Source organism: Onychomys torridus, chromosome 1 (genome assembly GCF_903995425.1).
Source record: "Onychomys torridus chromosome 1, mOncTor1.1, whole genome shotgun sequence".
Classification (NCBI taxonomy): Eukaryota; Metazoa; Chordata; class Mammalia; order Rodentia; family Cricetidae; genus Onychomys; species Onychomys torridus.
The window spans coordinates 143,709,661-143,727,297 of record NC_050443.1 but is presented as its reverse complement, the minus strand read 5'-3'; the positions used below and the strand labels follow the sequence as shown (position 1 = coordinate 143,727,297).

The window sequence follows — 17,637 nt, the reverse complement described above, 5'->3', positions numbered from 1 at the left end:
CACAGGCCATCGCGCCTGGCAGCAGAGGCCACCTGCTGAGTCATCTCATCAGGTCCCCATCTTTTAAAACATTCATTTATTGTGTGGGGAGGTGGGGGATGGTGTCTTCAGGCACCATGTTGCACACATGAATGTCTAAGGACACCTCGTGGGAGTCAGTGCTCTCCTTCCGCTACATGAGTCTCAGGACTAGAACTCATGAGGCCCGGCAGCTGGTAACTTCACACACTGACCCATCTCCCCTGTCCCGCATGTTCTCCAGTGTTAAAACAAATACGGGAAGAGAGACCTCTTACACAGCGTCAGAAGGACTATAAACCTGTTTAGCCTTCCAGGTAACAGAATGGAGAAGGCTCTTTATTGTTTTTAGTAAGGAAAAACATAGATCGGCCTCAAACATACAGTTAGAAGGACGGATATTAACAAACATGTCTAAAGACTTGATAAGTACAGTACATCTCTAAAATCAACTCCTCAATCACTTTTGATAACTACAAAGTAGTGATTTATTGGTGTGGAAGAGGTCTTGCTCTTTGTAACGGATAAAAGCAGGTGAATTTTTGTGTTTAAACTCTGACAAAACACATTACTCTTAATAATAAAGTTGTACTTTTGAGATGACTAGTTTTGAGGCTAACCTGAGCTACAGTGAGACTCTCTCTCAAACAGCCAAATGAGCAAAAACAAGAAAGCCAGATGGCTCAGCTGGCAGTTAAGAGCACTGGCTGCTCTTCCAGAGGACCCTGGTTCAATTCCCAGCACCCACGTGGCAGCTCATATCTGCCTGTAACTCCAGTTTCAGGAGATCCAACACCTTCACATAGACATGCATGTAGGCAACACACAAATGCACATGAAGTAAAAATAAATAATTTTTTTAAAACAGCCAAATCTTTAAGAAAAAAAATAACCATCATGAAATGAGAGACATGCTATATCATATTAAGTAATTCTCAACCTGTGGGACACAGTCCCTCTGGTATCAGATACTTACATTACACATATCCTGTACATCAGACATTTACATTACAATTCATAACAGCAGCAAAATTACAGTCATGAAGAATCAACGAAATAATTTTATATAATAAACCATGACATGAGGAACTGTATTAAAGGGTTGCAGCATTAGGAAAGTTGAGGACCACTGGTCTATCAAGTTGCCTGGGAGCGGAGGCTCAGGGTAGGCTGGAGAACTCCGCAATGGTAGGATGGGTTCTGCAAGCATCCACTGAGTCCAACATCATTTCAATATTCAGGAAAGCACCACGAAGAACAGCCCCGAACAAAGGCTTTTCAAGGCAAACCCTAGCCAGCTCTCCCTGCTTCTCCACCAGTCAAGGGTCCTGCATCACCTGAGCAGCTGTCAAAACTGTCCCTGACCCCATCGAACCAGGAACACAGCCTGACAGCCGCTGGACCCCAGAAACAGCGCCGCCATAGGTGGAGTCTTTTCACTCCACAGGCAGCTGGGGAACTCCACTTTCCTCACCCGCTTTCGAGATGGAGTCTGTGCCTGTCTCGGGCTGAGCCCCAGAAGCATCTGTATCCTTCCCAGTGGCTTCAGATGCTGGCAAGCCTTCCTCTGCACCACAAGTGGCGTTTCGGGGCTCCCTGCCTGGTCTAGCCTCCACCACAGCAGAGCCCTCTGACAGCTTTCTCAGTCTTGCCGAGCATTTCCTCTTCCTCTGACCTAAATCCCACACTCTACCACTCTTGAGGGCTTCACCAACATTTAATTACTCCTTTTTGGCGGAGCCTTGGCATCAGACATGCTGGTGCACTTCCATAATCCCAGCTGAGAGAAGTTAAGGCAGGGGATTCCAATCTGAGGTCTGCCAGGGTTACACAGAAGTTTTAAGTATTCATTCCTCATAAACGTTCCTTTTCACCTCAGAGCTCCCGGTCTGTGTGCTCTTGGCTTTGAGAAAACCCACTTTCTGTCTCAGTGATAGATTTGGACTCAGGGAGATGACTCACTGGTAAAGTCCTTTCTGTACAAGCCCACGGATCCAGAGTTTGTATCCCCATCATTCACATAAACAGCTACACGCGGGGCACATGCTTCCGATTCCAGTGCTGAGCAGGCAGACGTGTCATCTCTGGGCTCACTGGCCAGCTAGCCTAACCTAATCAGAAAGCCCCAGACCAGTGAAGATCATGTCTCAAAATCAGGGTAGAAGGGTCTTGAGGAATGACATCTGACGTTGACAGCTGACCTCTACATGCAAGAATACACATGTGCACGTGCATTTGAACATACATATACAGAGAGGGAGAGAGAGAGAGAGAGAGAGAGAGAGAGAGAGAGAGAGAGAGAGAGACAGAGACAGAGAGAGAGACAGAGAGACAGAGAGACAGAGAGACAGAGAGACAGAGAGAGATCACACTAACAACAGCAACAATAATAATTTCTTAAAAGAAGTTCCGGGTCAGCCTAGGCTACACAGGAAGTTTAAAGTCTGGGATACAAGATTCTGACTCAAACAGCAAGAGAGGATATCCTCTGCCTTGGATCTTGATTCAGCCCCCTTAGCTCCGAGGTCCTCAACTTCTGCATTTATGCACTCTTGCTCTCCACACGGCTCTCTGTCATACTTCTAACATGCCCAAGCTTCCTTCTCCCAACTCTGCTGCCCTCTCTTAGGGAGCATTGGTTTTGCTTCCTTTACCAGGACATCTCCAGCCCTGGCTCTCCCCACCTGCCACTCACTCGGCGGCTTATCCTTATGAACATGAAGAACGAGGATTAAGGACACAAAGACCGAAGTCTGGAGTACTTGCCAGCTCTGCCACTGACCATTCCATGACCTGCAGTGAGCAAAACACCTAATCCTCCAAGTTAATTTCCTCCCCCAATAAAACTAGGTTAGTCACAGCTGCTCCTCCTCCCTCACAGGTATGCAGAGGGTCAAATGAGTATGCGCAAGCATGTGCGTGCGTGTGTGTGTGTGTGTGTGTGTGTGTGTGTGTGTGTGTGTGTGTGCGCGCGCGCGCGCGCGCGTGTGTGCGAGTCCAATGGGAGCCATAAAGCTACAAGAGCCTGGTTACCCATTTCTCCTCTGCCATTATACAGAGGCAGGAATGGTTATGTGTGAGCTTCAGCTTGTCACAGCTAATGCTAAAAGTTATGACACAAAAAAGTTTCTACTGTGATTTACGAATTTACTAACATTCACATTTCATTCAAAACAAGTACAGCCTTTGTTTTTTTAACTGTGTGAGCATGTACTTCTGGAAGACAGCAATAGCAGAGAATTACTGAGCATGTACCAAGGCAGGCCATTCCAAAGTGTTTCACAAGGGAGGTCGGGGAAACTGAGGCAGAGTAGCCTTCCTATGATCTAAAGCCGGGCATCTTACTCTTGAGCCTGCACCTTATGCACTGTCCTGCAACTCTACAGTGATGACAGAAAGCGAGCGTGCCGGTGTGACAGTCTAGAGTACTGGGTGGAAGAAGGTATATCTGCAAGAACCTTTGGGATCTCTAAAACCAAGACATTCAAATTGCAGTCTTCAAGTGCTGCTGGGCATACTCGGTTACTTCTCTATCCTGAAGCCAAGGATCTTCATTGGCACAGCTTTCTGAAAACCAATTAGAAGAGTGTCCTATCAACCCTGGCAAAGCCATGGTGGTAGCGATTCATCCTACAGAAATAATCATCATCCTACAGAAATAATCATACATGTGTGACAAATACTCCCAATAATGAAGCTTCTAAAATTATAGAAAGAGAACTGACATATAGCTAAGAAAAGGATAGGGGAGAGAGATGGAACACTGCAGAGTCAGGTAAAAAGGCGTGTTGTTGAACTGTTTATAACAGCCTATTGGTGGGGCTTATTATCTCACTAGCCCCTATATATGTGTGTGTGTGTGTGTGTGTGTGTGTGTGTGTGTGTGTGTGTGTGTGTGTGTGTGTATGTATGTATGTATGTATATATCCCCCACACACACAGGGTTTCCCTGTGTAGCTTTAGAGTCCTGGAACTTACTCTATAAACCAGGCTGGCCTTGAACTCACAGAGATCTGCCTACCCCTGCCTCTGAATGCTGGAATTAAAGGCGTGTGCCACCACCGCCCGGCTTCACCAAGTTTACAAGCATGGATAAGTCACTTTCCCAAAGTCTCGATTTTCTTGGATGCAAACGGTGACGAAAGCCCTGATCTCACAGCGTCATTAACAGTTAACAAACTGCCAGGCCGGAAAGGTGGCTCTGCAGGTACATGTGCACGCTGTGCAAACCCGATGGCCTGAGTTTGATCCCCACAATCCTAGAAGTTGTCCTCTGACCTCTGCATGCACACATGTGCACAAACAGTAATAAAGGCAAAAGAAATCATTTTATAGGAATCAATAAATTAACGCCTACAAAGGGGATGCTGTGGAGATTGGCACAGGGGAAGAATGTGGTAAATGTCAATCATTGCTAAACCAATCAGGAAATGAATCTCACACACTAAATAAACTGGGACACTAACTCAGTGCAATGCTAACATCTCTGAAAGTGGGACAGTATTTTTCTTTTAAATTCCCTGTGTTTTTACTTTTGTCTTTTGAATTAAACCAGCAATATATTAATATTTAAGCATTTCCATTTATTTCAAGTAGCCTTAATAATACTTCTCTTGAGCTAATAAATTTTTTCTAGTATAATCCAGCCTATGCATACTGTATTTATGGAAATGGAATATTTTATTGAATTAATCTGAGGAGTAATATATTTCACCTCCATTTTTCAGCGTCAAACAGCCTGCTCATATTTCATCCTATAAGAATATTTTCTGCACTCTTATACATTTTCAGACTAAGAGTGTTCTGAATGGAATATTAGAGCATAAAAACCTGTGGAAGGGAATGGATTAATGTCTGTAGAAAGTAAAGTTATAGGACACAAACATGACAACTCTGTGATGGCTTTAAGATAAAAAAGTAAAACCTTACCTTAATCACGTAAGGTCAGAGGTTACCGCAATCAACATTTGAACTCCACAGACAACTCCCTGGTGTGGTCAGAGAAGATGGACGTAACTCAGTAGCTCAGCAGTCCATCCAGTGTGCTGACAGCCATTCTGAAAGGGAAAGATCTCATTGAGGGAAGTGTGATGGAGCAATCTCCTTTCCAAGTTGAGACTGACTAGCCGGGTTAGTCAATGATTAGGGTCGGCTCTGTGGTTCCAAACTCAAACCTCAACTTCTCTCCTGTTGGGAGTGGGAGCAGGATAAAGAACTGAGGACATTGCAAAAACCAGTCTCCCTGCTCTAGAGGCTAGCTGCCACTCTTCTGGTAATTTATTCTTTCAAAGAAAAGGGCTCGGTCCCTCACCACCTTTCATCCTCAGCTATTACCGTTCTGTGTAGTTGCTAAGATATACATAGGTCAGCTCATACATCCCACCGATCTTTATATTGTTTCCTGTCATTTTATACTCAGACCACTCACTCCATTATCAACACTCTTAAGTGGCAGTTCCCCAGGATAAAAACCTTGAGACTGTCACTCAACCACGCTCTCCATCCACCATTGCTAATTCCAACACCCATCGGCCACCATCTTTCCTTGAACTTCTGTTTTAGTGGCAGTGATTTAGTAACATTGCCTGGTACCAAAGCCATTGGCATATTGCATGCGTCTACGACTTCTTGGCCTGTAGCCTGGACCCTTCCTGTAGATTGCCACCTGTCTGCTCTCTTCCTATTACCTGTACAACCTTGAACAGACTGTCCTTGCCCTTGAGGTCTTAGTTTTCTTGACTACACACTCAAGAAACGATGCCGCTTTCACATCCTCATTGCTCTATGAAATCAGAGACATGAATCATGCTCCCATCATTCTGCAGAATGTAACCAGTACGTCTGCTCTGCCAAGTCTCAGCTTTGCCATGAGTACAATGAGAACATGCAACCCAGAGGCTGCTGTCAGACAAGAACGGTACAATCTTTTGTCTCACTGATCCCACCACAGGTACTCAACAGCGTCAGCCATTCCTGTCCCACCTTACAGACTACCACCAACCCTAAGGCTCTCTTGCCTTAAAACTTCTAAACCCTGAGTCCTCTTTGCCCATATCCTTGGTGTTAAAGATTTTGTCTTCTGCCAAAAAAAAAAAAAAAAAAAAAAATCCTGTGCTGGTTTTCAGTTCTCCCAAGATCTATGATCTACTATGTGCTGGCAGCTTCCAGTTCCTTCTGTTCCAGGGAGACTAGTCCGACTACCAAAAATATGTACTCTTCCACCCTGCCCATGTCACCATCATGTCCCCTTGTGAGGTGCATGCTAGGGGTTCCAGCCCCAGCCATCAGGGCCCCTTGTGAGGTGCATGCTAGGGGTTCCAGCCCCAGCAATGCTCATCATCCACCTTCCGTAACCCTCAAACACCACCTAACATTACTGTCCAATGTGGCATTGTGTATCGCATTTAACTGTCCAGGTGGAAAGTGATTATTAAGTTTTTCACTTCAGTGTAGACGGTATTAGAGTTTTTATAAGTCAATTCTCTTCTGGGTCGGCTCTGCCAATGCTCTTTGAAGTCAACAGGCCTTTACTAAGTTTCCATTACTAAAAGGAATTCAAAAGTTTTCACCATAAAGACAATATATGTTTGAGGAGATACATCTGTCTGGATTTAATAATTTACAACATATGGGTGTTTTGAAATATATTGTTACCCAATTGCGTACAACTTTTGTGTGCCAGGTTCAATGACCAGTGGGTACCAGGCACATCTAACCTTCTAGGTCACATAGGTCCTGAGATGCATATGAATATGGCCCAGCACATTTCTAGAAGACATCGAGAGGTAATGTCAAAAGGCTGGGCACCACTTATAGACAATTCAGTCTAAGGATCACCTCATGGAGCTAAGAGATGAATTTTAAGTATGCCCAACATGTATTAGCTAATTTCACATTGCGTCTCATAACTAAGCTCTTACCATCGCTGACAATAACTTGCCGTGGGAAAAAGATGATGGGTGACTACAATTTTACCCCAAAGAGATGGACAAAAAACCTAAATGAAAGCCGGGTGGTGGTTGTGGCGGCGGCGGCGGCTGCTGCTGCTGCTGCTGCTGCTGCTGCAGCGCACACCTTTAATCCCAGCACTGGGGTGGCAAAGACAGGTGGATCTCCATGAGTTCAAGGCCAGCCTGGTCTACAGAGTGAGATCCAGGACAGCCAGGGCTACACAGAGAAACCCGGTCTCAAAAAACCAAAACCTATAGGAAGGCCCTGAGCAGGGATAAGAAGAAGATTTAATGATGTGCTGAGGGATATAGGAAGAGTAACTGATGGAGGAGGAATGGAACCACCACAGAGGTGAGAGAGCCACGCCAACAGCAGAGTTGAACATGCCGGAACAGGAACTCACAGGAGGCCTCTGCCTGGGGAAACAAGCAGCAGCAGGTGGCTCCCGGGTGCAACTCTCAATATGGCTGACATAAGATGCCTGTGGCAGGGGACTGAAGAGAAACCAGGAGGGTAAATGAAAACGGTAGACTTGCCTGTCAATAACTCTACGATGACTGCTGGTCACTTTCAAACCCTGGGGTCTGCCTAACCTAACATCCTGACAAAAACACCTGAATTACTTAGTTTCATTCCTCTGTGAGAAATCCAGACGAGAACAACTTAGAGAGGAAGGCCTTATTTGGACCAACAGTTTCAGAGGGTGGGGCAGCTAGGTTCACTTCATGGTGGGCCAGGACAGAAAGAGAGTTGGCAGGATGCGGCGGCGGCGTGGTGTGTGACAATATACCCCCAGGGATGCGCTACTTCCTCCATCCAGCTCCAAGCCCCTAAAGTTTCCACCAGCTCCCCAAAATATCACCACCAGTTGGATGTGACACTTTAGTCCCAAGCTGTCAAACTCTGCTCTTGCCAACACCACCCTGCTTGCCTGGTATTGTCTCCCTAAGAAATCTCACAGAACCATTCAACACTTTCCACTGTCAAGCCTGGAACACTGAACACGATGGTTACTCATACAGATAAAAGAAAACAGATATGACGCTGGGTCAAACCGACAGCATAATGTTGGGTAATTTATATAGTTAACGCTCAATTATTTTTAAAGTAAAATGTTTACATCTTTCAAAATAGTGTTTGTTCTAAGCTGGGAGGTGGTGGCGCATGCCTTTAATCCCAGCACTCAGGAGGCAGAGAGAGGTAGGTGGATCTCTGTGAGTTTCAGGACAGATAGGGCTGTTGTTACACAGAGAAACCCTGTCTTGAAAAACCAAAAAAATTACTGTTTGTTCTCAACTATAAGTTTGGAAAATTCAAGAGATAAAACTTTTTAAGTGCTGTTAGCGTCTTGTTGAATCTTTTCCCATTTTGGTATATATGCATGGCTGCTGTGGGATGGTCTTTCTGTATGCTGTGAATATGTGTTGATACCACTGGTTAAGAAAGAAGCTGGTCTGGCCTTTGGCAACACAGGAAACAGCCAGGCGGGAAATCCAAGAGAAATACAGGGAGAAGAAGGCAGAGTCAGGGAGACACAGATGCCAGGGGTGGAGGGGAGGGCGTGCAGATGTAATGGAACACAGGTAAGGCCACGAGACACAGGGCGATACATAGATTAATGGAAATGGGTTAATTTAAGATGTAATAGCTAGCAAGCAATAAGCCTGAGCCATAGACAAAATAGTTTGTAATTAATATTGAACCTCAAAGTGATTATTTTATAAGCTGCTGCGGGCCGGGTGGGACACAGAAAAGTTTCCAGTTATACATGGCCAATTTATAAACATAATACCCAAACAAGAATTATCTGGTGTTATTTGTAACTGGATTTTCCCGTTCATTTTAATGGAAGCACTGTCATTTAATAGTTTTCCACACCTTTATTTTAATGACTGCACGAGATTTCATTTTAAAACCCCCTTGACTTGCTGAAATAATTTCTAAGCTTTGGTCGTAAAACAACGCTGACTTGGATACCTTCTCACACACCATTTGGTATTTTTCTGGAAAAAGTCACAGGCCAATCATATGAAACATAAGGAGCAGTACTGTGAGAAGCTGCACACAAGAATGTTAAATCCCTGGAGAGATGGCTCAGAGGTTAAGAGCACGGACAGTTCTTCAGAGGTCCTGAGTTCAATTCCCAGCAACCACATGGTGGCTCACAACCATCTGTAATGAGATCTGGCACCCTCTGCTGGCCTGCAGGGACACATGCAGACAGAACACTGTATACATAATAAATAAATCTTAAAAAAAAAAATGGTAAATCCCATGACACGTGGCAATACCACTCTTTCACACCCCTCCAATATATTTTTAGTATTTTTTTTTAATATTGTAGTCTATAGATTGTAGTGGGTAGTCATCCCAGCCTTGGCCTGGAAGTTCCAACCCCCATTGAGGCTTTGGTAATGATCACGCCCACAAGGTGGGGCTGAGGGAGGACGCTGAAGACCCAGGATCGAGGGGAGAGGTCTCTCTTGGTTCTAGGACCCTGGACGCTGGAGGTAGACTGAGCAGAGCTCTCCAGAGAACACCGCCGGACTGTGCCATACCTTTGCCAGACCCTACAACCTATCCCTTCATTTGTAAGTTACCCCACAAAATAAACCTCCCTTTTAACTACGTGGAGTGGCCTTAATAATTTCACCAATAATAGATATTTCAAACTCAGTGTGGCTATGAAGTTAACACAGTTTGCCTTCTTATACTTCTAGTTCCTGCCCTTTATTTATTTTTCTATGTGAGTGTTCACCAGGTAGTATGGATTTACACTATCTCATTAGATCAAGGGCATCATCCACGTGGTACCCTGACTGTACACTGATTGGGAGTTTTTGGTTACATGAAGTAAAGTCTACGGAAGCCTCTGAGTCTCAGAAAGGATCCTGGTGTGGGTCTTGAGAGTCTTTCATACTGAAGACACTAGCATATGTCTTTGCCTTGCTGAGAGTTTCCTAGCTCACATTTTTCCAGAAGAGGAACATCTCCACTTTATCGGCCTATTTCAAAGATCTCAGAAAGTCAAGGTAAGCTCACAAGTCAATGTAACCTTCAGAAAAACAAAGGAACAAAGGAGATCACCCCCACTTACTCAGCAGCGGGTGCCTCAGTCTTCCAGCCCTCCATCAGGCTGTGAGGTGAGCACTATCACTCTACTACAGACATGATAGAGTGAGAGATGCTTGGCTTTACATATAAGCCATGTGGGGATGGGACAATGGCTTACTAAGTGCATGAGGACCTGAGTTCAGATCCTGGGTACCTAAGTAAAAGCAAAGCATGACAGCACATTTGTAATCCTAGGGCTTGAGAGGTAAGGTGGAGACAGATGGATCCCTGGGTATCTCTGACCAGACTATCTGGCTAAAATGGTTAAGCTCTGGGTTCAATAAAAGAGTATGCTTTTTTAAAAAGGGGGTGAGGGTGAGCCACTCGGTGGTGATGCATGCCTTTAAACCCAACACTCAGGGGGCAGAGGCAGGTGGATCTCTGTGAGTTCGAGGCCAGCCTGGTCTACACACACACACACACACACACACACACACACACACACACACACACACCATATACTGATTCTCAAGACTCTTCTCAGCTGTAACCTCAGAGGCTAAACTTCAAACAGCTCCTAGTTCCATCCATTCTTGCGAGCGTCTCTAGTAACTCAGTCACTAGTAAACTCACTTCTCCCCCTTTATGTTTCTTGATACTTAAGGGTCATTCTGATAATACATAAAAAGTCAAGGGTGTGGGGCTGGGAACCAAGGCTACTCCACCAGCCACTACAAACTCAACGGCAAATGCTTTCCTTTCTTCCAAAGGTCCTTCAGGGCTTTAGCAGTTAGTGACGTCCGCAGTAACAGTGCACACTCAAACCTTCCTTTTGTGAAAGGTGAAGCACACTGTGCTCTATAAATATTTTATGCACAGCTCGTGCTGCAACTCTAGAAGCCAAGGGCTTCACTGAACTCTCTGGCAAACGCTGTTCCCATCAACACTGGGTGTGGGCTTTGTCATCCTGCAGGGTCCTCCCCACTTAGACCTAAGTGTCTACCCCAAATGTCTGTTTTATTTTTTACTGTAGTATCTGTGCTACAGGCAAGGAAGAAGGGTCTGAAATTAGGACAAAAGGAGGCAGCTGATAACTAATCCTGACTGCGCTCACAGCTCTTTGCTGAGGCCTGAGGGCAAAAGTTCATGGCTGTGTGACCCTGGAAGATAGGTTTTTATCAAAGGATATTATTAGAACCAAAGGACTCATTGCCATAAAGGGGAAAAAAAAACATACTTTGATTAATCAGGTGATGATTTAAAAACAATGCTAGAAATTTGAAGGCTAACACGTGTGTAATAGAAAGTTTCCAAATTGGCTTTGGGAAGCCAAATGTCTCAAATTCCCCTGCTACCTGATAGCAGGTACAGGCCAGTGCATCTCAGGAGCCATGAGCAAGTACAGTTGGCACCCCTGCAGTGTGGATGTAGCCACAGAACCTAGAGAAGAACTGTGGCTAGGTAAACTGAGGAAGCATGGCCTATAGACCATTGGGCAGTACCCAGTCTGAGGTAGCCCATCACTGGTTTTGGGAGTAGGAAGCTTGCTCAGTGTTTAACTCCCAAGCACATGTGGCTCTGGCTTCCCAGCTTCAGGAAGACTACACCAGCAGAACCTCATCTGCCCTCTGGCTGCACCCACCGAAGAGTGTGAGCCTCAGGAGAAAAGCCAGGTGCTGAATGTACACTTGTGTGGCCAAGCGTGGCCTCAAAAGTGGCAGGGACCAGTGTCAACACAGGGCCCAAAGGCCTTACTGACATTATGACAGGCCATCAGGCCTGAAAGCTTGACACCACCTGTCTTAGGGTATTATTGCTATGATAAGACATCATGACCATGGCAACTCTTATGAAGGAAAACATTTAATTGGGGCTGGCTTACAGTTCAGAGATTCAATCTAGTATCACCATGACGGGAGGAATGGTGGCATGCAAGCACACATGGTGCTGGACAAGGAGCTGAGAGTTCTACATCTGGATCCACAGGCAGCAGGAAGAGTGAGTGAGCCAATCCTGACTTGAACTTCTGAAATCTCAATGCTCTCCCCCAGTGACACACAACCTCCAACAAGGCCACACCTCCTGATGTGCCACTCCCTGTGAACCTACGGGGGCCATTTCATCCAAACCACCACACAACCCCAAGAGGGAGGTATGGGAAGAGTTTCAGGGACAACCAAGGTGAACCATGTAACCCAGAGAGAGACGCTCACTGTACATCAATCTTAAAAGGTCTTATTAATAAAAACAAACCCAGGGCCAGGTATTAGGGTAAATACTGGAAGACCAGAGAGACAGAACACAAACCACAGCTGATCTCACCTCTCCAACTTCTCATCTGATCCTGTATCCTCGAACTGAAAGCTTCTGAATCTTCACCCAAATGAATCTCAGCTGAACTGCTGCTAAAAGCCTAAAAGCTTAACCAAGCTCTAGTTCCTGGTCCTCACACCTTATATTCCTTTCTGCTTCCTGCCATCACTTCCTGGGATTAAAGGCGTGAGTCACCATGCCTGGCTGTTTCCAGTGTGGCTTTGAACTCAGAGATCCAGATGGATCTCTGCCTTTGGAATGCTAGGGTTAAAGGCATGTGTGCCACCATTTTCTGGTCTCTATATCTAGTGGCTCTTCTGTTCTCTGACCCCAGATAAGTTTATTAGAGTGCACAATATATTGGGGAACACGATGCCACCACAGGTCACTGTGAATATTAAGTCAACTTGGGAAAAACACAATAATACCTCTAGTTTATGGACTAAGATTCATCCCCAGTTCAAATCAACTATTGACTGAAAAAATAAGGAGAAGGGGAAGGGGTTCGATGCCCAGAGTCTCTGCTTTCTTAGTTCTGTGTCATTCATTGGCTTTCAACATTCTCAATAAGGGAAGCGTTTAAGGCAGACAGTCACCCATGAAAAGGCTTTGGTCACGAAGCCTTTCCCTAAGAACTCGGGCTCAGCTGTCACCACTGTCATGTCAAAGGTCTGCACTTACAGAGACAGGTATCACTGAAAGCATCAGGTGCTGATGGCCATGGGGCCTCAGGAACAGGGTGACTTGGAAGTGACCCACACTCCCTCTCATTTAACACCAGCCTGGAGCTCAAGAAGGTCACTCCCCTAGTGTGGGGTTAATGGAGAAATCCATAGCATCCTGCCAATGGTATGTGCAGGAAGAGTGCCTCTGTGCTGTCATGACATCTGTGGCCTCTTTGATGAGGCCATGGTGTCAAATAAAGGCCATCTTCCACCTCTCAACATGTTCCCGGGTCCTACTGTCATTTCTGAAGCTGTGACAGTCTAAAGAGACAACATGGGTTTCTAAGTGAAAGGCTTTGACAACACTGGTCTGCAGAAAGCGGAGGACAGAGCTGAGGAAAGCGAGGACAACAGGTTTTCTCTGATGCTCCTGGGCTCTTAGGAGTATTTCGGGATTCTGATAAGTTCATTCCTAAGTTGCTTTCATTCCTTGTACCAAAGATTCCCAGTGGACCCATCTCTTCTGTGTGCTCCATTCACTGGGTGTGTTGGGAGCCCTAAAGCAGAGCAGAGTGGCAGGGGGTGGCAGGGAGAGACACATGATGGAGTAGACTCTGCACCTGGGGACACCAGAGGCAGCTAGCCCTCGCCTCCCTCCAAACAGACGCCTCGCCTCTCAGACTCTACTCAGCAAACTCTGTTCCTTGAAGCTGGTGACTGAATACTCCAATATTCTCTCTCTTTTCTTTCTTCCTTCCTTCCTTCCTTCCTTCCTTCCTTCCTTCCTTCCTTCCTTCCTTCCTTCTCTCTCTCTCTCTCTCTCTCTCTCTCTCTCTCTCTCTCTCTCTCTCTCTCTCTTTCTTTGAGACAGGGTTTCTCTGTGTAGTTCTGGAGCCTATCCTGGAACTTACTTGCTAGCCCAGGCTGGCCTTGAACTCACAGAGATCCACCTGCCTCTGCCTCCCAAGTGCTGGGATTAAAGGCGTGCGCCACCACTGCCTGGCCATTATACACTTTCTAAACTTGGCATATGGTCAACTCCCATTTTCAGCTGTACACATTTTATTAAATCCATATGCAAGCTTTCTCCCTTAGATGGCTGACTAGAAGCTGCCACCATGAGACCTAGTTAAGGAGAAGAGAGAGTATAAGAAAGACAGCAAGGTGGTGGTGGCGCACACCTCTAATCCTAGCACAGGAGACAGAGGCAGGTGCAACTCCGTGAGTTCCAGACCAGCCTGGGCTACACAGTGAGTTTCAGGACAGCCAGGACAACATCGTGAGACCCTCCCTCAGAAAAATAGTTCTAAAAAGAAAGCATCGACTGTGTTCCAGGAGATAGAGCTTTGGAATCCCCAGAGATGGTGATAAAAGGGCTGAATAGTGTCAATAAAAGGGCAGGTAACAGGGCAAGAAGCCAAAATGAACACAGTTCCAGCCTCGTGGGTCCCCGCAGGAAGAGGGGAGCAGAAACCCCACCCCAAGAGTTTATTTTATGTTCTGTGGGTAATATTAGGGGCTGAGCTCTCAAGAAAGAGCCTCAAATTAAAGCGGGAGAGACATCAAACTAACAAGTAAATACAGCACAGAAACCACACACACTACACCACACCATACCATACAGATACACAACAAACACCACACAGAAACACACACACACACACACACACACACACACACACACACACACACACTGAAAAAGGCAATAGGATTCCACCAAAAAACATAGAATCAATGTCAAACATACAAAGCAAGGAAATGATATGAAACATTCCAAAGGGAAAATACTAAATCACCCCCAAGCACATCAGTAACATCAAATATGGACACATGGAATGACATATTTCATACTCTAACATAAATATCTCCCAGTCCCCGACTGCTGTAGCCAGGAAACCATCCTTCCAAATAGTGAAATAGGGGTACTTCAAGACAACCACAAACTAAGGCAGTATATGATCAAGCCGGCACTGTAGATGCTAAAAGGAAAACTACACAAGAAGAAAGACAATCTCAACCATAAGGGCACAGGAAGAATAAATCTCACGGGAGAAACAAAGGCAGGAAGGAATCCATCACGCCCAACACAGTTCAACAGTAATCCAATACTAACAGGACAGGAAGAAAAGAACAAACAATAATCCAGCCATCCAGAAGGACAAATAACAAAACTATAGGAATTCGTAAACATCTTTCAAAGAAGAACCTTAAATCACCAATTAAAAGATGAAGACCAACTGAATTAAAAAAAAAAAAAAAATCTTCCCAGGCTCAAGAGATGGCTCAGTGGTTAAGAGCACTGGCTGCTCTTCCAGGTCCTGAGTTCAATTCCCAGCAACCACATGGTGGCACACAACCATCTATAGTGGGATCTGATGCCCTCTTCTGGAATAAAGATGTACATGCTAATAGAGCACTCATACACATAAAATGAATAAATCTTTTTTTAATCTTTTTTCCTCCCTCCTGCCACTTTCCAGCCCTCCCTCCCAAGCCACCCCACATCCCCACATCCCCCAAATCAAGGTCTCCCATGGGGAGTCAGCAGAGCCCAGTACACTGAGCCTAGGTAGGTCCAAGCCCTTCCCCACTGGACCAAGGCTGCGCAATGCATCACACCACAGGCACTGGGCTCCCAAAAGCCTGCCCATGCGCCAGGGATGGATCCCAATACCCCTGCCTGGGGTATTCTTAAAAAAAAAAAAATCATTCCAATTACCTGTGGTTTCCAAGAATCATGCCTTACTAGCAAGCTAGAGACAGAGGGTAAGGATAGAAGCCCATCTACCAAGAAAGCCAAAACCTGAAATAAGCCGGAAGATTCAGGTATATGACAAAGCAGAACACACCCCAAAATTAGAGGAGATTTTAAGGCCACTACATACCAGTAAATGGACACAATTGTAAACATGCATGTGCTGCAAATCGGGGCTTCCAGTTTCATACTAAAGCCCTAAAAATAAATTCAGTCCTGATATAAGAATATTCGATCTCAGCCAAGCAGTGGTGATGCACACATTTAATCCCATCACTCGGGAGGCAGAGGCAGGCAGATTTCTGAGTTGGAGGCCAGGCTGGTCTACAGAGTGAGTTCTAGGACAACCAGGGCTACACAGAGAAAAGCTGGGATGGAGAGGAGGGAGAGGATAGTCCGCCTTTAGTTATGTCATTAAAACTAAAAATCAACAAAGAAACTTCATAGTTAAGTCATACTGTGGTGGGTATTGTGTTCCCTGAAATATTGTGTGTTCCCCGAAATACATATCTGGGGTCAGAGAACAGACAGCCACTAGAACAGAGCCAAAAATGGTGGCTAGAAAATGGGAAGAGTAAACTATAGCAGAAGTTGGGCGGTGGTGGTACACGCCTTTAATCCCAGCACTTGGGAGATAGAGCTAGCTGGATCTCTGAGTTTAAGGCCACTTTAGAAACAGCTAAGCATGGTGACTCACCCCTTTAATCCCAAGGAGTGTGGGCAGAAAGAGAAAAGTATATAAGGTGTGAGGACAAGGAACTAGAGGAAAAAGCACGTAGTTAGTTAAGCTTTGGAGCAACACAGTCCAGCTGAGAGCCATTGGGATGAGAACTCAGAAGCTTCCAGCCTGAGGAAACAGGATCACCTGAGGAACTAGCAAGGTGAGATAGCTGTGGCTTGTTCTCCTTCTCTGATCTTCTAGCATTCACCCCAATAACTGGCCTCAGGTTTGAGTTTCATTAATAAGAACTCTTTAAGATTCCTACTACATCATACTCCTAATCAAGTGGACTTAACAAATACCTACAGAATATCCCACATATTAGTTAGAAAAACACATTCTTCTCTGCAGCCCAAGGGACCATCTCTAAAACAGATAATATTCTAGGCCACAAGAAAATCCTAACAAATACAAAAGAATCCAAATAATTTCTGTATCTTATCAGATCATAGTAAACTAAAAAGCAGAAGCCAATAGCAAGAGAAACTTCAAAAACTGGGCAAATGCAAATCCCAGGAGGCACAGAAGTACAGTGCAACAATTTAAAAAAATTTTAAAGAGTTATGCTTAAAACCAATTCTTCTCAAATATTAGCATGCTCCAAAATCACCCCCAGGGTTTGTTAAAATGATTCTTCCCACCTCAGAACTTCTGACTCAAGAGGTTTGAGGTGGAGCCCATGAGTCGTGTTCCTACAGCATCTGGATGCTGCTTGGAGTCTGGAGAGCACATTTTAGAGAAGCAGGAGAGGCCGGCTCTCTAGGAGACGATGCACAGTTGGTGTTAACTGTCTAATGACTCCTTCAAACGCTGCACACCAGAGCACCTGCTACCCGTCAGGCAAAGGATATTAATGGCTTACAAGATAAGGTCCCTCAGTCTGAAATAAAATCGGTTTCAAGAGAAGCGCCAAGTTTATCTCGAAAGCTTCCCATATCTCTGAGTCGAACCAGCATGCACAGACTTTGAGTGAAACATTATCCCCCTCTGTGACCCTTGGCAAAGAGCCAACACAGACATCAAGGCTGGACCTGAGAACGACAGACAGCTCCATGAAGAGGAAGTGCCACAGTGCACTGGACACAGCGAACCAAGGGCAGCAGAGTGGAGGGAACTCAGTATGCGTTTCTCAACTCCCTGGCTTCCCTCTGCACCTCGAA

At 45.4% G+C, this 17,637-nt stretch overlaps 1 protein-coding gene across 3 annotated transcripts in view; it reads right to left on the bottom strand.

The window, feature by feature from the left end:
• The window catches only part of Kank1 (KN motif and ankyrin repeat domains 1), a 204,031-nt gene that overhangs the window by 121,603 nt on the left and 64,791 nt on the right, over positions 1-17,637 (bottom strand). For all 3 annotated transcript variants that reach the window (XM_036208220.1, XM_036208203.1, XM_036208212.1), the window contains exon 2: positions 4,948-5,075. The gene's annotated coding sequence lies outside the window, so the exon portion shown is untranslated. The remainder of the gene's footprint in view (positions 1-4,947; positions 5,076-17,637) is intronic.